Consider the following 15917-nt stretch of genomic DNA (forward strand, 5'->3'; position numbering starts at 1 on the left):
TTCCGAACTGCTTCGGCGGAATTTCCAAATTAATACACCTGTCAATGTCTCTGTGGTGTAGTGGATAGCACATCGGACTTCTAATCCGAAGGTTCTGGGTTTGATCCCCAGCAGAGATGTCGTTGCTTTTGCTGAGAAGCATCGCTCTCTGAACTACTTAGGCGGGATTTCCAAATTAATATACCTGTCAATGTCTCTGTGGTGTAGTGGATAGCACATCGGACTTCTAATCCGAAGGTCCTGGGTTCGATCCCCAGCAGAGATGTCGCTGGTATTACTGAGAAACATAGTTTTCCGAACTGCTTCGGCGGAAATTCAAATAAGTACGATAGTCGTTGTCTCTGTGGTGTAGTGGATAGCACATCGGACTTCTAACCCTAAGGTCCTGGGTTCGATCCCCAGCAGAGATGTCGCTGGTTTTGCTGAGAAACATAGTTTTCCGAACTGCTTCGGCGGAATTTCCCAATTATTACACCTGTCGTTGTCTCTTTGGTGTAGGGGATAGCACATCGGACTTCTAATCCGAAGGTCCTGGGTTCGATCCCCAGCAGAGATTTCGTTGCTTTTGCTGAGAAGCATCGCTCTCTGAACTGCTTCGGCGGAATTTCCAAATTAATACACCTGTCAATGTCTCTGTGGTGTAGTGGATAGCGCATCGGACTTCTAATCCGAAGGTTCTGGGTTTGATCCTCAGCAGAGATGTCGCTGGTTTTGCTGAGAAACATAGTTTTCCGAACTGCTTCGGCGGAATTTCCAAATTAATACACCTGTCAATGTCTCTGTGGTGTAGTGGATAGCACATCGGACTTCAAATCAGAAGGTCCTGGGTTCGATCCCCAGCAGAGATGTCGCTGGTTTTGCTGAGAATAATAGTTTTCCGAACTGCTTCGGCGGAATTACCCAATTAAAACACCTGTAGTTGTCTCTGTGGTGTAGTGGATAGCACATCGGACTTCTAATCCGAAGGTCCTGGGTTCGATCCCCAGCAGAGATGTCGCTGTTTTTGCTGAGAAACATAGTTTTCTGAACTACTACGGCGGAATTTCCAAATTAGTGCGTTGGTCGCGGTTTCTGTGGTGTAGTGGATAGCACATCGGACTTCAAATCCGAAGGTCCTGGGTTCGATCCCCAGCAGAGATGTCGCCGGTTTTGCTGAGAAGTATAGTTTTTCGAACTGCTTCGGCGGAATTTCCAAATTAATACACCTGTCAATGTCTCTGTGGTGTAGTGGATAGCACATCGGACTTCTAATCCGAAGGTCCTGGGTTCGATCCCCAGCAGAGATGTCGCTGGTTTTGCTGAGAAACATAGTTTTCCGAACTGCTTCGGCGGAATTTCCCAATTAAAACACCTGTAGTTGTCTCTGTGGTGTAGTGGTTAGCACATCGGACTTCTAATCCGAAGGTCCTGGGTTCGATCCCCAGCAGAGATGTCGCTGGTTTTGCTGAGAAACATAGTTTTCCGAACTGCTTCGGCGGAATTTCCAAATTAATACACCTGTCGTTGTCTCTGTGGTGTAGTGGATAGCACATCGGACTTCTAATCCGAAGGTCCTGGGTTCGATCCCCAGCAGAGATTTCGTTGCTTTTGCTGAGAAGCATCGCTCTCTGAACTGATTCGGTGGAATTTCCAAATTAATACACTTGTCAATGTCTCTTTGGTGTAGTGGATAGCACATCGGACTTCTAATCCGAAGGTTCTGGGTTTGATCCCCAGCAGAGATGTCGTTGCTTTTGCTGAGAAGCATCGCTCTCTGAACTACTTAGGCGGGATTTCCAAATTAATACACCTGTCAATGTCTCTGTGGTGTAGTGGATAGCTCATTGGACTTCTAATCCGAAGGTCCTGGGTACGATCCCCAGCAGATATGTCGCTGGTTTTGCTGAGAAGTATAGTTTTTCGAACTACTACGGCGGAATTTCCAAATTATTACACCTGTCGTTGTCTCTGTGGTGTAGTGGATAGCACATCGGACTTCGGAGGTTGCGTTTGAGCTTTTGGAGAGTGCAGGTCGTTCACTTTTGCTCTCCGTGTTTCGTCGCGCTAAGCCTGGGCCTGCTTTTTGCCGGTTTATTTTTACTATCTGTTATTTTTCGTTAATTTTATTTAATAGTTGTTAATTTTTAATCTCGTTTTCCCTCCTGGGTGTTTCTACCCAGGATGGATGCTTTCAAGCGGTCGGTTTTTATTGATTTTAAACGTAATCTACCAAGTTTTGAAGTTGTGTCTACCGCGGTTACTGCGAACTTTGGCCTGGACTGTGCTTCTTCCCTCGTTGCTTGTGATGAAGGTGGTTATATTCTTACCTTGAAGAATTTAGCCGATGTTGTTGGTGTAATCGATTCTGGGTTGGATATTGGTGTTGAGCTCTACGAAATATCGAGTGTTTCTGCGAAGACGGTGACTGCCGCTTTTCATGATCTGCCGGAATACGTGACTGATGACGCTGTTCTCTCTAAGCTAACGTCGCTTGGCTGCGAAATTAAGGGTCAGATAGTTTGGCATAAAAAATTATCATTTTATTGTGGAGTACGTACTGTTCGGGTGACTTTACCCGAGGGGCTTTCTGTGTTGCCTTATCGCTTACGGATCGCCGATGCTGTTGGTCGGGAGAAGTTTTACGCTGTGAAACACGATTCCCAAATAAAGGTGTGTAATAAGTGTTATGCTACCGATCACGTATATCGTCAGTGTCCGGAGTTCAAGTGCTTCAAGTGTCAGAAGCAGGGTCATGTCATTCGCGAGTGTCCACTATGGCCCAGAATGGGGTCCCGTGATTCTGCAGCGGTGTCCGTCGGCGTTGGAGATGCTGCAATGGAAGTAGTCGATCCTCCCTCCGGTTCTATTCCGCCAGTTTTCCCGGTCCTCGGTGGCGGAGTTGTTTCAACAGTCGTCAATGCTGGTCTCAAGTCTGATCCTCGTCGGAGTGCTAAGCATTCGTTGTCGTCCAGCGACGGTGATTCCGGCAAGACTTCGTCTTCTTACACTCGTCCTGCTGCGAAAACTCAGAAGGTTCCCATTTCCTCTTTGGTTCCTTTTGAGGGTGGGCGCCGGCCAGATTGGTGGCCTAAGGAAGTTGTTTGGCCTCCGTCTTCCCAGAATGAATTTCACGCTCGCTATTGTCGCTATCAGGGGCAGCCAGTTACGAGTCCTCTGTATTGGGACTTTGTGATACCGGATGATTACGGTTTTAAAGTATAAGTCACGGAATTATGATGGTCACTTCTCTGAATGTATTGCAGCCTTTTCTTTGTTATGTCGGGTATCATTCTTTGCTACTTATTTTCAATAGGGGTTTTTTCAATTATTTATCTCATTTACATGCTGTTCGATGTTTATTTTTGCCTATTTTCGTTAATTATTACTAACAACATAATGCAATGAATAATCGTATACGATTTGTTTCTATTATTTCTTTGATGTGTCGTAGGATACTATTTTTTATTCGATGTTAACTCTTCATTATCTTTCTTTGTATTCCAGTTGCTTTTTTTCGGACTGATTTGTCATTTATTACTCAGGCATTTTCTCTTTATATAATCTGTCGATTGTTGTATCTCGCTACCTTGTAAAATACACGCGTATTGTATTTTTTAATGACATAATTAAAAAAAAAAAAAAATCGGACTTCTAATCCGAAGGTCCCGGGTTCGATCCCTAGCAGAGATGTCGCTGGTTTTGCTGAGAAACATAGTTTTCCGAACTGCTTCGGCGGAGTTTCCAAATTAATACAAATGTCGTTGTCTCTGTGGTGTAGTGGATAGCACATCGGACTTCTAATCCGAAGGTCCTGGGTTCGATCCCCAGCAGAGATGTCGCTGGTTTTGCTGAGAAGTATAGTTTTTCGAACTACTACGGCGGAATTTCCAAATTAGTGCGGTGGTGGTGGTCTCTGTGGTGTAGTGGATAGCACATCGGACTTCTAATCCGAAGGTCCTGGGTTCGATCCCCAGCAGAGATTTCGTTGCTTTTGCTGAGAAACATAGTTTTCCGAACTGCTTCTGCGGAATTTCCAAATTAATACACCTGTCAATGTCTCTGTGGTGTAGTGGATAGCACATCGGACTTCTAATCCGAAGGTCCAGGGTTCGATCCCCAGCAGAGAAGCCGTTGCTTTTGCTGAGAAGCATCGTTCTCTGAACTACTTAGGCGGGATTTCCAAAATAACGGGGCGGTCGTTGTTTCTGTGGTGTAGTGGATAGCACATTGGACTTCTAATCCGAAGGTCCAGGGTTCGATCCCCAGCAGATATGGCGCTGGTTTTGCTGAGAAGTATAGTTTTTCGAATTACTACGGCGGAATTTCCAAATTAATACACCTGTCAATGTCTCTGTGGTGAAGTGGATAGCACATCGGACTTCTAATCCGAAGGTCCTGGATTCAATCCCCAGCCGAGATGTCGCTGGTTTTGCTGAGAAACATAGTTTTCCGAACTGCTTCGGCGGAATTTCCAAATTAGTGCGGTGGTCGTGGTGTAGTGGATAGCACATCGGATTTCTAATCCGAAGGTCCTGGGTTCGATCCCCAGCAGAGATGTCGCTGGTTTTGCTGAGAAACATAGTTTTCCGAACTGCTTCGGCGGAGTTTCCAAATTAATACAAATGTCGTTGTCTCTGTGGTGTAGTGGATAGCACATCGGACTTCTAATCCGAAGGTCCTGAGTTCGATCCCCAGCAGAGATGTCGCTGGTTTTGCTGAGAAGTATAGTTTTTCGAACTACTACGGCGGAATTTCCAAATTAGTGCGGTGGTGGTGGTCTCTGTGGTGTAGTGGATAGCACATCGGACTTCTAATCCGAAGGTCCTGGGTTCGATCCCCAGCAGAGATGTCGCTGGTTTTGCTGAGAATAATAGTTTTCCGAACTGCTTCGGGGGAATTTCCAAATTAATACACTTGTCAATGTCTCTGTGGTGTAGTGGATAGCACATCGGACTTCTAATCCGAAGGTGCTGGGTTCGATCCCCAGCAGAGATGTCGCTGGTTTTGCTGAGAACATAGTTTTCCGAACTGCTTCGGCGGAATTTCCAAATTAATACACCTGTCAATGTCTCTGTGGTGTCGTGGATAGCACATCGGACTTCTAATCCGAAGGTCCTGTGTTCGATCCCCAGCAGAGATGTCGCTGGTTTTGCTGAGAAACATAGTTTTCCGAACTACTTAGGCGGGATTTCCAAATTAATACATCTGTCAATGTCTCTGTGGTGTAGTGGATAGCACATCGGTTTTCTAATCCGAATGTCCTGGGTTCGATCCCCAGCAGATATGTCGCTGGTTTTGCTGAGAAACATAGTTTTCCGAACTGCTTCGGCGGAATTTCCAAATTAATAAACCTGTCAATGTCTCTGTGGTGTAGTAGATAGCACATCGGACTTCTAATCCGAAGGTCCTGGGTTCGATCCCCAGCAGAGATGCCGTTGCTTTTGCTGAGAAGCATCGTTCTCTGAACTACTTAGGCGGGATTTCCATAATAACGGGGGGGTCGTTGTTTCTGTGGTGTAGTGGATAGCACATTGGACTTCTAATCCGAAGGTCCTGGGTTCGATCCTCAACAGATATGGCGCTGGTTTTGCTGAGAAGTATAGTTTTTCGAATTACTACGGCGGAATTTCCAAATTAATACACCTGTCAATGTCTCTGTGGTGAAGTGGACAGCACATCGGACTTCTAATCCGAAGGTCCTGGGTTCGATCCCCAGCAGAGATGTCGCTGGTTTTGCTGAGAAACATAGTTTTCCGAACTGCTTCGGCGGAATTTCCAAATTAATACACCTGTCAATGTCTCTGTGGTGTAGTGGATAGCACATCGGACTTCTAATCCGAAAGTTCTGGTTTGAAACCCCAGCAGAGATGTCGTTGCTTTTGCTGAGAAGCATCGCTCTCTGAACTACTTAGGCGGGATTTCCAAATTAATACACTTGTCAATGTCTCTGTGGTGTAGTGGATAGCACATCGGACTCCTAATCCGAAGGTCCTGGGTTCGATCCCCAGCAGAGATGTCGCTGGTTTTGCTGAGAAACATAGTTTTCCGAACTGCTTCGGCGGAATTTCCAAATTAATACACCTGTCGTTGTCTCCGTGGTGTAGTGGATAGCACATCGGACTTCTAATCCGAAGGTCCTGGGTTCGATCCCCAGCAGAGATGTCGCTGGTTTTGCTGAGAAACATAGTTTTCCGAACTGCTTCGGTGGGATTTCCAAATTAATACACCTGTCAATGTCTCTGTGGTGTAGTGGATAGCACATCGGACTTTTAATCCGAAGGTCCTGGGTTCGATCCCCAGTAGAGATGTCGCTGGTTTTGCTGAGAAACATAGTTTTCCGAACTGCTTCGGCGGAATTTCCAAATTAATACACCTGTCAATGTCTCTGTGGTGTAGTGGATAGCACATCGGACTTCTAATCCGAAGGTCCTGGGTTCGATCCCCAGCAGAGATGACGCTGGTTTTGCTGAGAAACATAGTTTTCCGAACTGCTTCGGCGGAATTTCCAAATTATTACACCTGTCGTTGTCTCAGTGGTGTAGTGGATAGCACATCGGACTTCTGATCCGAAGGTCTCGGGTTCGATCCCCAGCAGAGATGTCGCTGGTTTTGCTGAGAAACATAGTTTTCCGAACTACTTAGGCGGGATTTCCAAATTAATACACCTGTCAATGTCTCTATGGTGTAGTGGATAGCACATCGGACTTCTAATCCGAATGTCCTGGGTTCGATCCCCAGTAGAGATGTCGCTGGTTATGCTGAGAAACATAGTTTTCCGAACTGCTTCGGCGGAATTTCCAAATTAATACAACTGTCAATGTCTCTGTGGTGTAGTAGATAGCACATCGGACTTCTAATCCGAAGGTCCTGGGTTCGATCCCCAGCAGAGATGCCGTTGCTTTTGCTGAGAAGCATCGTTCTCTGAACTACTTAGGCGGGATTTCCAAAATAACGGGGCGGTCGTTGTTTCTGTGGTGTAGTGGATAGCACATTGGACTTCTAATCCGAAGGTCCAGGGTTCGATCCCCAGCAGATATGGCGCTGGTTTTGCTGAGAAGTATAGTTTTTCGAATTACTACGGCGGAATTTCCAAATTAATACACCTGTCAATGTCTCTGTGGTGAAGTGGATAGCACATCGGACTTCTAATACGGAGGTCCTGGGTTCGATCCCCAGCAGAGATGTCGCTGGTATTACTGAGAAACATAGTTTTCCGAACTGCTTCGGCGGAAATTCAAATTAGTACGATAGTCGTTGTCTCTGTGGTGTAGTGGATAGCACATCGGACTTTTAATCCGAAGGTCCTGGGTTCAATCCCCAGCAGAGATGTCGCTGGTTTTGCTGAGAAACATAGTTTTCCGAACTGCTTCGGCGGAATTTCCAAATTATTACAGCTGTCGTTGTCTCTGTGGTGTAGTGGATAGCACATCGGACTTCTAATCCGAAGGTCCTGGGTTCGATCCCCAGCAGAGATTTCGTTGCTTTTGCTGAGAAACATAGTTTTCCGAACTGCTTCTGCGGAATTTCCAAATTAATACACCTGTCAATGTCTCTGTGGTGTAGTGGATAGCACATCGGACTTCTAATCCGAAGGTCCTGGGTTCGATCCCCAGCAGAGATGCCGTTGCTTTTGCTGAGAAGCATCGTTCTCTGAACTACTTAGGCGGGATTTCCAAAATAACGGCGCGGTCGTTGTTTCTGTGGTGTAGTGGATAGCACATTGGACTTCTAATCCGAAGGTCCAGGGTTCGATCCCCAGCAGATATGGCGCTGGTTTTGCTGAGAAGTATAGTTTTTCGAATTACTACGGCGGAATTTCCAAATTAATACACCTATCAATGTCTCTGTGGTGAAGTGGATAGCACATCGGACTTCTAATCCGAAGGTCCTGGGTTCGATCCCCAGCAGAGATGTCGCTGGTTTTGCTGAGAAACATAGTTTTCCGAACTGCTTCGGCGGAATTTCCAAATTAATACACCTGTCAATGTCTCTGTGGTGTAGTGGATAGCACATCGGACTTCTAATCCGAAGGTTCTGGGTTTGATCCCCAGCAGAGATGTCGTTGCTTTTGCTGAGAAGCATCGCTCTCTGAACTACTTAGGCGGGATTTCCAAATTAATATACCTGTCAATGTCTCTGTGGTGTAGTGGATAGCACATCGGACTTCTAATCCGAAGGTCCTGGGTTCGATCCCCAGCAGAGATGTCGCTGGTATTACTGAGAAACATAGTTTTCCGAACTGCTTCGGCGGAAATTCAAATAAGTACGATAGTCGTTGTCTCTGTGGTGTAGTGGATAGCACATCGGACTTCTAACCCTAAGGTCCTGGGTTCGATCCCCAGCAGAGATGTCGCTGGTTTTGCTGAGAAACATAGTTTTCCGAACTGCTTCGGCGGAATTTCCCAATTATTACACCTGTCGTTGTCTCTGTGGTGTAGGGGATAGCACATCGGACTTCTAATCCGAAGGTCCTGGGTTCGATCCCCAGCAGAGATTTCGTTGCTTTTGCTGAGAAGCATCGCTCTCTGAACTGCTTCGGCGGAATTTCCAAATTAATACACCTGTCAATGTCTCTGTGGTGTAGTGGATAGCGCATCGGACTTCTAATCCGAAGGTTCTGGGTTTGATCCCCAGCAGAGATGTCGCTGGTTTTGCTGAGAAACATAGTTTTCCGAACTGCTTCGGCGGAATTTCCAAATTAATACACCTGTCAATGTCTCTGTGGTGTAGTGGATAGCACATCGGACTTCAAATCAGAAGGTCCTGGGTTCGATCCCCAGCAGAGATGTCGCTGGTTTTGCTGAGAATAATAGTTTTCCGAACTGCTTCGGCGGAATTACCCAATTAAAACACCTGTAGTTGTCTCTGTGGTGTAGTGAATAGCACATCGGACTTCTAATCCGAAGGTCCTGGGTTCGATCCCCAGCAGAGATGTCGCTGTTTTTGCTGAGAAACATAGTTTTCTGAACTACTACGGCGGAATTTCCAAATTAGTGCGTTGGTCGCGGTTTCTGTGGTGTAGTGGATAGCACATCGGACTTCAAATCCGAAGGTCCTGGGTTCGATCCCCAGCAGAGATGTCGCCGGTTTTGCTGAGAAACATAGTTTTCCGAACTGCTTCGGCGGAATTTCCCAATTAAAACACCTGTAGTTGTCTCTGTGGTGTAGTGGTTAGCACATCGGACTTCTAATCCGAAGGTCCTGGGTTCGATCCCCAGCAGAGATGTCGCTGGTTTTGCTGAGAAACATAGTTTTCCGAACTGCTTCGGCGGAATTTCCAAATTAATACACCTGTCGTTGTCTCTGTGGTGTAGTGGATAGCACATCGGACTTCTAATCCGAAGGTCCTGGGTTCGATCCCCAGCAGAGATTTCGTTGCTTTTGCTGAGAAGCATCGCTCTCTGAACTGATTCGGTGGAATTTCCAAATTAATACACTTGTCAATGTCTCTTTGGTGTAGTGGATAGCACATCGGACTTCTAATCCGAAGGTTCTGGGTTTGATCCCCAGCAGAGATGTCGTTGCTTTTGCTGAGAAGCATCGCTCTCTGAACTACTTAGGCGGGATTTCCAAATTAATACACCTGTCAATGTCTCTGTGGTGTAGTGGATAGCTCATTGGACTTCTAATCCGAAGGTCCTGGGTACGATCCCCAGCAGATATGTCGCTGGTTTTGCTGAGAAGTATAGTTTTTCGAACTACTACGGCGGAATTTCCAAATTATTACACCTGTCGTTGTCTCTGTGGTGTAGTGGATAGCACATCGGACTTCGGAGGTTGCGTTTGAGCTTTTGGAGAGTGCAGGTCGTTCACTTTTGCTCTCCGTGTTTCGTCGCGCTAAGCCTGGGCCTGCTTTTTGCCGGTTTATTTTTACTATCTGTTATTTTTCGTTAATTTTATTTAATAGTTGTTAATTTTTAATCTCGTTTTCCCTCCTGGGTGTTTCTACCCAGGATGGATGCTTTCAAGCGGTCGGTTTTTATTGATTTTAAACGTAATCTACCAAGTTTTGAAGTTGTGTCTACCGCGTTTACTGCGAACTTTGGCCTGGACTGTGCTTCTTCCCTCGTTGCTTGTGATGAAGGTGGTTATATTCTTACCTTGAAGAATTTAGCCGATGTTGTTGGTGTAATCGATTCTGGGTTGGATATTGGTGTTGAGCTCTACGAAATATCGAGTGTTTCTGCGAAGACGGTGACTGCCGCTTTTCATGATCTGCCGGAATACGTGACTGATGACGCTGTTCTCTCTAAGCTAACGTCGCTTGGCTGCGAAATTAAGGGTCAGATAGTTTGGCATAAAAAATTATCATTTTATTGTGGAGTACGTACTGTTCGGGTGACTTTACCCGAGGGGCTTTCTGTGTTGCCTTATCGCTTACGGATCGCCGATGCTGTTGGTCGGGAGAAGTTTTACGCTGTGAAACACGATTCCCAAATAAAGGTGTGTAATAAGTGTTATGCTACCGATCACGTATATCGTCAGTGTCCGGAGTTCAAGTGCTTCAAGTGTCAGAAGCAGGGTCATGTCATTCGCGAGTGTCCACTATGGCCCAGAATGGGGTCCCGTGATTCTGCAGCGGTGTCCGTCGGCGTTGGAGATGCTGCAATGGAAGTAGTCGATCCTCCCTCCGGTTCTATTCCGCCAGTTTTCCCGGTCCTCGGTGGCGGAGTTGTTTCAACAGTCGTCAATGCTGGTCTCAAGTCTGATCCTCGTCGGAGTGCTAAGCATTCGTTGTCGTCCAGCGACGGTGATTCCGGCAAGACTTCGTCTTCTTACACTCGTCCTGCTGCGAAAACTCAGAAGGTTCCCATTTCCTCTTTGGTTCCTTTTGAGGGTGGGCGCCGGCCAGATTGGTGGCCTAAGGAAGTTGTTTGGCCTCCGTCTTCCCAGAATGAATTTCACGCTCGCTATTGTCGCTATCAGGGGCAGCCAGTTACGAGTCCTCTGTATTGGGACTTTGTGATACCGGATGATTACGGTTTTAAAGTATAAGTCACGGAATTATGATGGTCACTTCTCTGAATGTATTGCAGCCTTTTCTTTGTTATGTCGGGTATCATTCTTTGCTACTTATTTTCAATAGGGGTTTTTTCAATTATTTATCTCATTTACATGCTGTTCGATGTTTATTTTTGCCTATTTTCGTTAATTATTACTAACAACATAATGCAATGAATAATCGTATACGATTTGTTTCTATTATTTCTTTGATGTGTCGTAGGATACTATTTTTTATTCGATGTTAACTCTTCATTATCTTTCTTTGTATTCCAGTTGCTTTTTTTCGGACTGATTTGTCATTTATTACTCAGGCATTTTCTCTTTATATAATCTGTCGATTGTTGTATCTCGCTACCTTGTAAAATACACGCGTATTGTATTTTTTAATGACATAATTAAAAAAAAAAAAATCGGACTTCTAATCCGAAGGTCCCGGGTTCGATCCCTAGCAGAGATGTCGCTGGTTTTGCTGAGAAACATAGTTTTCCGAACTGCTTCGGCGGAATTTCCAAATTAGTGCGGTGGTCGTGGTGTAGTGGATAGCACATCGGATTTCTAATCCGAAGGTCCTGGGTTCGATCCCCAGCAGAGATGTCGCTGGTTTTGCTGAGAAACATAGTTTTCCGAACTGCTTCGGCGGAGTTTCCAAATTAATACAAATGTCGTTGTCTCTGTGGTGTAGTGGATAGCACATCGGACTTCTAATCCGAAGGTCCTGGGTTCGATCCCCAGCAGAGATGTCGCTGGTTTTGCTGAGAAGTATAGTTTTTCGAACTACTACGGCGGAATTTCCAAATTAGTGCGGTGGTGGTGGTCTCTGTGGTGTAGTGGATAGCACATCGGACTTTTAATCCGAAGGTCCTGGGTTCGATCCCCAGCAGAGATGTCGCTGGTTTTGCTGAGAATAATAGTTTTCCGAACTGCTTCGGCGGAATTTCCAAATTAATACACCTGTCAATGTCTCTGTGGTGTAGTGGATAGCACATCGGACTTCTAATCCGAAGGTCCTGGGTTCGATCCCCAGCAGAGATGTCGCTGGTTTTGCTGAGAATAATAGTTTTCCGAACTGCTTCGGCGGAATTTCCAAATTAATACACTTGTCAATGTCTCTGTGGTGTAGTGGATAGCACATCGGACTTCTAATCCGAAGGTGCTGGGTTCGATCCCCAGCAGAGATGTCGCTGGTTTTGCTGAGAACATAGTTTTCCGAACTGCTTCGGCGGAATTTCCAAATTAATACACCTGTCAATGTCTCTGTGGTGTAGTGGATAGCACATCGGACTTCTAATCCGAAGGTCCTGTGTTCGATCCCCAGCAGAGATGTCGCTGGTTTTGCTGAGAAACATAGTTTTCCGAACTGCTTCGGCGGAATTTCCAAATTATTACACCTGTCGTTGTCTCTGTGGTGTAGTGGATAGCACATCGGACTTCTAATCCGAAGGTCCTGGGTTCGATCCCCAGCAGAGATTTCGTTGCTTTTGCTGAGAAACATAGTTTTCCGAACTGCTTCTGCGGAATTTCCAAATTATTACACCTGTCAATGTCTCTGTGGTGTAGTGGATAGCACATCGGACTTCTAATCCGAAGGTCCAGGGTTCGATCCCCAGCAGAGAAGCCGTTGCTTTTGCTGAGAAGCATCGTTCTCTGAACTACTTAGGCGGGATTTCCAAAATAACGGGGCGGTCGTTGTTTCTGTGGTGTAGTGGATAGCACATTGGACTTCTAATCCGAAGGTCCAGGGTTCGATCCCCAGCAGATATGGCGCTGGTTTTGCTGAGAAGTATAGTTTTTCGAATTACTACGGCGGAATTTCCAAATTAATACACCTGTCAATGTCTCTGTGGTGAAGTGGATAGCACATCGGACTTCTAATCCGAAGGTCCTGGATTCAATCCCCAGCCGAGATGTCGCTGGTTTTGCTGAGAAACATAGTTTTCCGAACTGCTTCGGCGGAATTTCCAAATTAGTGCGGTGGTCGTGGTGTAGTGGATAGCACATCGGATTTCTAATCCGAAGGTCCTGGGTTCGATCCCCAGCAGAGATGTCGCTGGTTTTGCTGAGAAACATAGTTTTCCGAACTGCTTCGGCGGAGTTTCCAAATTAATACAAATGTCGTTGTCTCTGTGGTGTAGTGGATAGCACATCGGACTTCTAATCCGAAGGTCCTGGGTTCGATCCCCAGCAGAGATGTCGCTGGTTTTGCTGAGAAGTATAGTTTTTCGAACTACTACGGCGGAATTTCCAAATTAGTGCGGTGGTGGTGGTCTCTGTGGTGTAGTGGATAGCACATCGGACTTCTAATCCGAAGGTCCTGGGTTCGATCCCCAGCAGAGATGTCGCTGGTTTTGCTGAGAATAATAGTTTTCCGAACTGCTTCGGGGGAATTTCCAAATTAATACACTTGTCAATGTCTCTGTGGTGTAGTGGATAGCACATCGGACTTCTAATCCTAAGGTCCTGGGTTCGATCCCCAGCAGAGATGTCGCTGGTTTTGCTGAGAAACATAGTTTTCCGAACTGCTTCGGCGGAATTTCCAAATTATTACACCTGTCGTTGTCTCTGTGGTGTAGTGGATAGCACATCGGACTTCTAATCCGAAAGTCCTGGGTTCAATCCCCAGCAGAGATGTCGCTGGTTTTGCTGAGAAGTATAGTTTTTCGAACTACTACGGCGGAATTTCCAAATTAGTGCGGTGGTGGTGGTCTCTGTGGTGTAGTGGATAGCACATCACACTTCTAATCCGAAGGTCCTGGGTTCGATCCCCAGCAGAGATGTCGCTGGTTTTGCTGAGAATAATAGTTTTCCGAACTGCTTCGGCGGAATTTCCAAATTAATACACCTGTCAATGTCTCTGTGGTGTAGTGGATAGCACATCGGACTTCTAATCCGAAGGTCCTGGGTTCGATCAACAGCAGAGATGTCGCTGGTTTTGCTGAGAATAATAGTTTTCCGAACTGCTTCGGCGGAATTTCCAAATTAATACACTTGTCAATGTCTCTGTGGTGTAGTGGATAGCACATCGGACTTCTAATCCGAAGGTGCTGGGTTCGATCCCCAGCAGAGATGTCGCTGGTTTTGCTGAGAACATAGTTTTCCGAACTGCTTCGGCGGAATTTCCAAATTAATACACCTGTCACTGTCTCTGTGGTGTAGTGGTAACACATCGGACTTCTAATCCGAAATTCCTGGGTTCGATCCCCAGCAGAGATGTCGCTTTTTTGCAGATAATTATAGTTTTCCGAACTTTTTTGGCGGAATATCCAAATTAGTACACCTGTCAATGTCTCTGTGGTGTAGTGGATAGCACATCGGTCTTCTAATCCGAAATTCCTGGGTTCGATCCCCAGCAGAGATGTCGCTTTTTTGCAGATAATTATAGTTTTCCGAACTTTTTTGGAGGAATATCCAAATTAATACAACTGTCAATGTCTCTGTGGTGCAGTGGATAGCACATCGGGCTTCTAATCCGAAGGTCCTGGGTTCGATCCCCAGCAGATATGTCGCTGGTCTTGCTGAGAAACATAGTTTTCCGAACTGCTTCGGCGGAATTTCCAAATTAGTACGATAGTCGTTGTCTCCGTGGTGTAGTGGATAGCACATCGGGCTTCTAATCCGAAGGTCCTGGGTTCGATCCCCAGCAGAGATGTCGCTGGTTTTGCTGAGAAGCATCGCTCTCTGAACTACTTAGGCGGGATTCCCAAATTAATACACCTGTCAATGTCTCTGTGGTGTAGTGGATAGCACATCGGTCTTCTAATCCGAAATTCCTGGATTCAATCCCAAGCAGAGATGTCGCTTTTTTGCAGATAATTATAGTTTTCCGAACTTTTTTGGAGGAATATCCAAATTAATACACCTGTCAATGTCTCTGTGGTGTAGTGGATAGCACATCGGTCTTCTAATCCGAAGGTGCTGGGTTCGATCCCGAGCAGCGGTGTCGTTGCTTTTGCTGAGAAGAATCGTTCTCTGAACTACTTAGGCGGGATTTCCAAAATTACGGGGGGGGGGTCGTTGTTTCTGTGGTGTAGTGGATAGCACATCGGACTTCTAAACCGAAGGTCCTGGGTTCGATCCCCAGCAGAGATGTCGCTGGTTTTGCTGAGAAACATAGTTTTCCGAACTGCTTCGGCGGAATTTCCAAATTAGTACGATAGTCGTTGTCTCCGTGGTGTAGTGGATAGCACATCGGGCTTCTAATCCGAAGGTCCTGGGTTCGATCCCCAGCAGAGATGTCGCTGGTTTTGCTGAGAAGCATCGCTCTCTGAACTACTTAGGCGGGATTTCCAAATTAATACACCTGTCAATGTCTCTGTGGTGTAGTGGATAGCACATCGGTCTTCTAATCCGAAATTCCTGGGTTCAATCCCCAGCAGAGATGTCGCTTTTTTGCAGATAATTATAGTTTTCCGAACTTTTTTGGAGGAATATCCAAATTAATACACCTGTCAATGTCTCTGTGGTGTAGTGGATAGCACATCGGTCTTCTAATCCGAAGGTGCTGGGTTCGATCCCGAGCAGCGGTGTCGTTGCTTTTGCTGAGAAGAATCGTTCTCTGAACTACTTAGGCGGGATTTCCAAAATTACGGGGGGGGGGTCGTTGTTTCTGTGGTGTAGTGGATAGCACATCGGACTTCTAAACCGAAGGTCCTGGGTTCGATCCCCAGCAGAGAGGTCGCTGGTTTTGCTGAGAAGTATAGTTTTTCGAACTACTACGGCGGAATTTCCAAATTAATACACCTGTCAATGTCTCTGTGGTGTAGTGGATAGCACATCGGGCTTCTAATCCGAAGGTCCTGGGTTCGATCCCCAGCAGAGATGTCGCTGGTTTTACTGATAAACATAGTTTTCCGAACTGCTTCGGCGGAAATTCAAATTAGTACGATAGTCGTTGTCTCTGTGGTGTAGTGGATAGCACATCGGCCTTCTAATCCGAA

General features: G+C 46.0%; 58 non-coding genes across 58 annotated transcripts; all 58 read left to right on the top strand.

The window, feature by feature from the left end:
• Positions 1-46: 46 nt before the first annotated feature.
• On the top strand, positions 47-119 carry TRNAR-UCU (transfer RNA arginine (anticodon UCU)). The gene has a single exon. It is a non-coding gene; the product is annotated as a tRNA-Arg (tRNA).
• A 73-nt stretch (positions 120-192) lies between these two features.
• TRNAR-UCU (transfer RNA arginine (anticodon UCU)) lies at positions 193-265 on the top strand. Its single transcript has one exon. It is a non-coding gene; the product is annotated as a tRNA-Arg (tRNA).
• A 72-nt stretch (positions 266-337) lies between these two features.
• On the top strand, positions 338-410 carry TRNAR-UCU (transfer RNA arginine (anticodon UCU)). The gene has a single exon. It is a non-coding gene; the product is annotated as a tRNA-Arg (tRNA).
• A 73-nt stretch (positions 411-483) lies between these two features.
• TRNAR-UCU (transfer RNA arginine (anticodon UCU)) lies at positions 484-556 on the top strand. Its single transcript has one exon. It is a non-coding gene; the product is annotated as a tRNA-Arg (tRNA).
• Positions 557-921: 365 nt separating this feature from the next.
• On the top strand, positions 922-994 carry TRNAR-UCU (transfer RNA arginine (anticodon UCU)). The gene has a single exon. It is a non-coding gene; the product is annotated as a tRNA-Arg (tRNA).
• A 219-nt stretch (positions 995-1213) lies between these two features.
• Positions 1214-1286, top strand: TRNAR-UCU (transfer RNA arginine (anticodon UCU)). The gene has a single exon. It is a non-coding gene; the product is annotated as a tRNA-Arg (tRNA).
• A 73-nt stretch (positions 1287-1359) lies between these two features.
• TRNAR-UCU (transfer RNA arginine (anticodon UCU)) lies at positions 1360-1432 on the top strand. The gene has a single exon. It is a non-coding gene; the product is annotated as a tRNA-Arg (tRNA).
• Positions 1433-1505: 73 nt separating this feature from the next.
• TRNAR-UCU (transfer RNA arginine (anticodon UCU)) lies at positions 1506-1578 on the top strand. The gene has a single exon. It is a non-coding gene; the product is annotated as a tRNA-Arg (tRNA).
• A 73-nt stretch (positions 1579-1651) lies between these two features.
• On the top strand, positions 1652-1724 carry TRNAR-UCU (transfer RNA arginine (anticodon UCU)). The gene has a single exon. It is a non-coding gene; the product is annotated as a tRNA-Arg (tRNA).
• Positions 1725-3742: 2018 nt separating this feature from the next.
• On the top strand, positions 3743-3815 carry TRNAR-UCU (transfer RNA arginine (anticodon UCU)). Its single transcript has one exon. It is a non-coding gene; the product is annotated as a tRNA-Arg (tRNA).
• Positions 3816-3888: 73 nt separating this feature from the next.
• On the top strand, positions 3889-3961 carry TRNAR-UCU (transfer RNA arginine (anticodon UCU)). The gene has a single exon. It is a non-coding gene; the product is annotated as a tRNA-Arg (tRNA).
• A 73-nt stretch (positions 3962-4034) lies between these two features.
• Positions 4035-4107, top strand: TRNAR-UCU (transfer RNA arginine (anticodon UCU)). The gene has a single exon. It is a non-coding gene; the product is annotated as a tRNA-Arg (tRNA).
• Positions 4108-4466: 359 nt separating this feature from the next.
• TRNAR-UCU (transfer RNA arginine (anticodon UCU)) lies at positions 4467-4536 on the top strand. The gene has a single exon. It is a non-coding gene; the product is annotated as a tRNA-Arg (tRNA).
• A 73-nt stretch (positions 4537-4609) lies between these two features.
• TRNAR-UCU (transfer RNA arginine (anticodon UCU)) lies at positions 4610-4682 on the top strand. Its single transcript has one exon. It is a non-coding gene; the product is annotated as a tRNA-Arg (tRNA).
• A 73-nt stretch (positions 4683-4755) lies between these two features.
• TRNAR-UCU (transfer RNA arginine (anticodon UCU)) lies at positions 4756-4828 on the top strand. The gene has a single exon. It is a non-coding gene; the product is annotated as a tRNA-Arg (tRNA).
• Positions 4829-4901: 73 nt separating this feature from the next.
• Positions 4902-4974, top strand: TRNAR-UCU (transfer RNA arginine (anticodon UCU)). The gene has a single exon. It is a non-coding gene; the product is annotated as a tRNA-Arg (tRNA).
• Positions 4975-5338: 364 nt separating this feature from the next.
• TRNAR-UCU (transfer RNA arginine (anticodon UCU)) lies at positions 5339-5411 on the top strand. The gene has a single exon. It is a non-coding gene; the product is annotated as a tRNA-Arg (tRNA).
• A 219-nt stretch (positions 5412-5630) lies between these two features.
• Positions 5631-5703, top strand: TRNAR-UCU (transfer RNA arginine (anticodon UCU)). The gene has a single exon. It is a non-coding gene; the product is annotated as a tRNA-Arg (tRNA).
• A 219-nt stretch (positions 5704-5922) lies between these two features.
• TRNAR-CCU (transfer RNA arginine (anticodon CCU)) lies at positions 5923-5995 on the top strand. The gene has a single exon. It is a non-coding gene; the product is annotated as a tRNA-Arg (tRNA).
• Positions 5996-6068: 73 nt separating this feature from the next.
• TRNAR-UCU (transfer RNA arginine (anticodon UCU)) lies at positions 6069-6141 on the top strand. Its single transcript has one exon. It is a non-coding gene; the product is annotated as a tRNA-Arg (tRNA).
• Positions 6142-6360: 219 nt separating this feature from the next.
• On the top strand, positions 6361-6433 carry TRNAR-UCU (transfer RNA arginine (anticodon UCU)). The gene has a single exon. It is a non-coding gene; the product is annotated as a tRNA-Arg (tRNA).
• Positions 6434-6652: 219 nt separating this feature from the next.
• Positions 6653-6725, top strand: TRNAR-UCU (transfer RNA arginine (anticodon UCU)). Its single transcript has one exon. It is a non-coding gene; the product is annotated as a tRNA-Arg (tRNA).
• A 73-nt stretch (positions 6726-6798) lies between these two features.
• Positions 6799-6871, top strand: TRNAR-UCU (transfer RNA arginine (anticodon UCU)). The gene has a single exon. It is a non-coding gene; the product is annotated as a tRNA-Arg (tRNA).
• A 510-nt stretch (positions 6872-7381) lies between these two features.
• TRNAR-UCU (transfer RNA arginine (anticodon UCU)) lies at positions 7382-7454 on the top strand. Its single transcript has one exon. It is a non-coding gene; the product is annotated as a tRNA-Arg (tRNA).
• Positions 7455-7527: 73 nt separating this feature from the next.
• Positions 7528-7600, top strand: TRNAR-UCU (transfer RNA arginine (anticodon UCU)). The gene has a single exon. It is a non-coding gene; the product is annotated as a tRNA-Arg (tRNA).
• Positions 7601-7819: 219 nt separating this feature from the next.
• Positions 7820-7892, top strand: TRNAR-UCU (transfer RNA arginine (anticodon UCU)). Its single transcript has one exon. It is a non-coding gene; the product is annotated as a tRNA-Arg (tRNA).
• Positions 7893-7965: 73 nt separating this feature from the next.
• TRNAR-UCU (transfer RNA arginine (anticodon UCU)) lies at positions 7966-8038 on the top strand. The gene has a single exon. It is a non-coding gene; the product is annotated as a tRNA-Arg (tRNA).
• Positions 8039-8111: 73 nt separating this feature from the next.
• On the top strand, positions 8112-8184 carry TRNAR-UCU (transfer RNA arginine (anticodon UCU)). Its single transcript has one exon. It is a non-coding gene; the product is annotated as a tRNA-Arg (tRNA).
• A 72-nt stretch (positions 8185-8256) lies between these two features.
• TRNAR-UCU (transfer RNA arginine (anticodon UCU)) lies at positions 8257-8329 on the top strand. The gene has a single exon. It is a non-coding gene; the product is annotated as a tRNA-Arg (tRNA).
• A 73-nt stretch (positions 8330-8402) lies between these two features.
• On the top strand, positions 8403-8475 carry TRNAR-UCU (transfer RNA arginine (anticodon UCU)). The gene has a single exon. It is a non-coding gene; the product is annotated as a tRNA-Arg (tRNA).
• A 73-nt stretch (positions 8476-8548) lies between these two features.
• On the top strand, positions 8549-8621 carry TRNAR-UCU (transfer RNA arginine (anticodon UCU)). Its single transcript has one exon. It is a non-coding gene; the product is annotated as a tRNA-Arg (tRNA).
• A 219-nt stretch (positions 8622-8840) lies between these two features.
• On the top strand, positions 8841-8913 carry TRNAR-UCU (transfer RNA arginine (anticodon UCU)). The gene has a single exon. It is a non-coding gene; the product is annotated as a tRNA-Arg (tRNA).
• Positions 8914-9132: 219 nt separating this feature from the next.
• On the top strand, positions 9133-9205 carry TRNAR-UCU (transfer RNA arginine (anticodon UCU)). Its single transcript has one exon. It is a non-coding gene; the product is annotated as a tRNA-Arg (tRNA).
• Positions 9206-9278: 73 nt separating this feature from the next.
• On the top strand, positions 9279-9351 carry TRNAR-UCU (transfer RNA arginine (anticodon UCU)). The gene has a single exon. It is a non-coding gene; the product is annotated as a tRNA-Arg (tRNA).
• Positions 9352-9424: 73 nt separating this feature from the next.
• TRNAR-UCU (transfer RNA arginine (anticodon UCU)) lies at positions 9425-9497 on the top strand. The gene has a single exon. It is a non-coding gene; the product is annotated as a tRNA-Arg (tRNA).
• A 2010-nt stretch (positions 9498-11507) lies between these two features.
• TRNAR-UCU (transfer RNA arginine (anticodon UCU)) lies at positions 11508-11577 on the top strand. The gene has a single exon. It is a non-coding gene; the product is annotated as a tRNA-Arg (tRNA).
• A 73-nt stretch (positions 11578-11650) lies between these two features.
• On the top strand, positions 11651-11723 carry TRNAR-UCU (transfer RNA arginine (anticodon UCU)). The gene has a single exon. It is a non-coding gene; the product is annotated as a tRNA-Arg (tRNA).
• A 219-nt stretch (positions 11724-11942) lies between these two features.
• On the top strand, positions 11943-12015 carry TRNAR-UCU (transfer RNA arginine (anticodon UCU)). Its single transcript has one exon. It is a non-coding gene; the product is annotated as a tRNA-Arg (tRNA).
• A 73-nt stretch (positions 12016-12088) lies between these two features.
• On the top strand, positions 12089-12161 carry TRNAR-UCU (transfer RNA arginine (anticodon UCU)). The gene has a single exon. It is a non-coding gene; the product is annotated as a tRNA-Arg (tRNA).
• Positions 12162-12233: 72 nt separating this feature from the next.
• On the top strand, positions 12234-12306 carry TRNAR-UCU (transfer RNA arginine (anticodon UCU)). The gene has a single exon. It is a non-coding gene; the product is annotated as a tRNA-Arg (tRNA).
• Positions 12307-12379: 73 nt separating this feature from the next.
• On the top strand, positions 12380-12452 carry TRNAR-UCU (transfer RNA arginine (anticodon UCU)). The gene has a single exon. It is a non-coding gene; the product is annotated as a tRNA-Arg (tRNA).
• Positions 12453-12525: 73 nt separating this feature from the next.
• TRNAR-UCU (transfer RNA arginine (anticodon UCU)) lies at positions 12526-12598 on the top strand. The gene has a single exon. It is a non-coding gene; the product is annotated as a tRNA-Arg (tRNA).
• Positions 12599-12957: 359 nt separating this feature from the next.
• On the top strand, positions 12958-13027 carry TRNAR-UCU (transfer RNA arginine (anticodon UCU)). The gene has a single exon. It is a non-coding gene; the product is annotated as a tRNA-Arg (tRNA).
• Positions 13028-13100: 73 nt separating this feature from the next.
• Positions 13101-13173, top strand: TRNAR-UCU (transfer RNA arginine (anticodon UCU)). Its single transcript has one exon. It is a non-coding gene; the product is annotated as a tRNA-Arg (tRNA).
• A 73-nt stretch (positions 13174-13246) lies between these two features.
• Positions 13247-13319, top strand: TRNAR-UCU (transfer RNA arginine (anticodon UCU)). Its single transcript has one exon. It is a non-coding gene; the product is annotated as a tRNA-Arg (tRNA).
• Positions 13320-13392: 73 nt separating this feature from the next.
• Positions 13393-13465, top strand: TRNAR-UCU (transfer RNA arginine (anticodon UCU)). Its single transcript has one exon. It is a non-coding gene; the product is annotated as a tRNA-Arg (tRNA).
• Positions 13466-13538: 73 nt separating this feature from the next.
• On the top strand, positions 13539-13611 carry TRNAR-UCU (transfer RNA arginine (anticodon UCU)). Its single transcript has one exon. It is a non-coding gene; the product is annotated as a tRNA-Arg (tRNA).
• A 73-nt stretch (positions 13612-13684) lies between these two features.
• On the top strand, positions 13685-13757 carry TRNAR-UCU (transfer RNA arginine (anticodon UCU)). Its single transcript has one exon. It is a non-coding gene; the product is annotated as a tRNA-Arg (tRNA).
• A 73-nt stretch (positions 13758-13830) lies between these two features.
• On the top strand, positions 13831-13903 carry TRNAR-UCU (transfer RNA arginine (anticodon UCU)). The gene has a single exon. It is a non-coding gene; the product is annotated as a tRNA-Arg (tRNA).
• Positions 13904-13976: 73 nt separating this feature from the next.
• On the top strand, positions 13977-14049 carry TRNAR-UCU (transfer RNA arginine (anticodon UCU)). Its single transcript has one exon. It is a non-coding gene; the product is annotated as a tRNA-Arg (tRNA).
• Positions 14050-14121: 72 nt separating this feature from the next.
• Positions 14122-14193, top strand: TRNAR-UCU (transfer RNA arginine (anticodon UCU)). The gene has a single exon. It is a non-coding gene; the product is annotated as a tRNA-Arg (tRNA).
• Positions 14194-14265: 72 nt separating this feature from the next.
• Positions 14266-14338, top strand: TRNAR-UCU (transfer RNA arginine (anticodon UCU)). Its single transcript has one exon. It is a non-coding gene; the product is annotated as a tRNA-Arg (tRNA).
• A 72-nt stretch (positions 14339-14410) lies between these two features.
• Positions 14411-14483, top strand: TRNAR-UCU (transfer RNA arginine (anticodon UCU)). Its single transcript has one exon. It is a non-coding gene; the product is annotated as a tRNA-Arg (tRNA).
• Positions 14484-14556: 73 nt separating this feature from the next.
• On the top strand, positions 14557-14629 carry TRNAR-UCU (transfer RNA arginine (anticodon UCU)). The gene has a single exon. It is a non-coding gene; the product is annotated as a tRNA-Arg (tRNA).
• Positions 14630-14996: 367 nt separating this feature from the next.
• On the top strand, positions 14997-15069 carry TRNAR-UCU (transfer RNA arginine (anticodon UCU)). The gene has a single exon. It is a non-coding gene; the product is annotated as a tRNA-Arg (tRNA).
• Positions 15070-15142: 73 nt separating this feature from the next.
• TRNAR-UCU (transfer RNA arginine (anticodon UCU)) lies at positions 15143-15215 on the top strand. The gene has a single exon. It is a non-coding gene; the product is annotated as a tRNA-Arg (tRNA).
• Positions 15216-15288: 73 nt separating this feature from the next.
• On the top strand, positions 15289-15361 carry TRNAR-UCU (transfer RNA arginine (anticodon UCU)). The gene has a single exon. It is a non-coding gene; the product is annotated as a tRNA-Arg (tRNA).
• A 367-nt stretch (positions 15362-15728) lies between these two features.
• On the top strand, positions 15729-15801 carry TRNAR-UCU (transfer RNA arginine (anticodon UCU)). Its single transcript has one exon. It is a non-coding gene; the product is annotated as a tRNA-Arg (tRNA).
• The last annotated feature ends 116 nt before the right edge of the window (positions 15802-15917 follow it).

The sequence above is a fragment of the Leiobunum rupestre genome, chromosome 7 (genome assembly GCF_980474605.1).
Source record: "Leiobunum rupestre chromosome 7, qqLeiRupe1.1.hap1, whole genome shotgun sequence".
NCBI classification, from domain to species: Eukaryota; Metazoa; Arthropoda; class Arachnida; order Opiliones; family Sclerosomatidae; genus Leiobunum; species Leiobunum rupestre.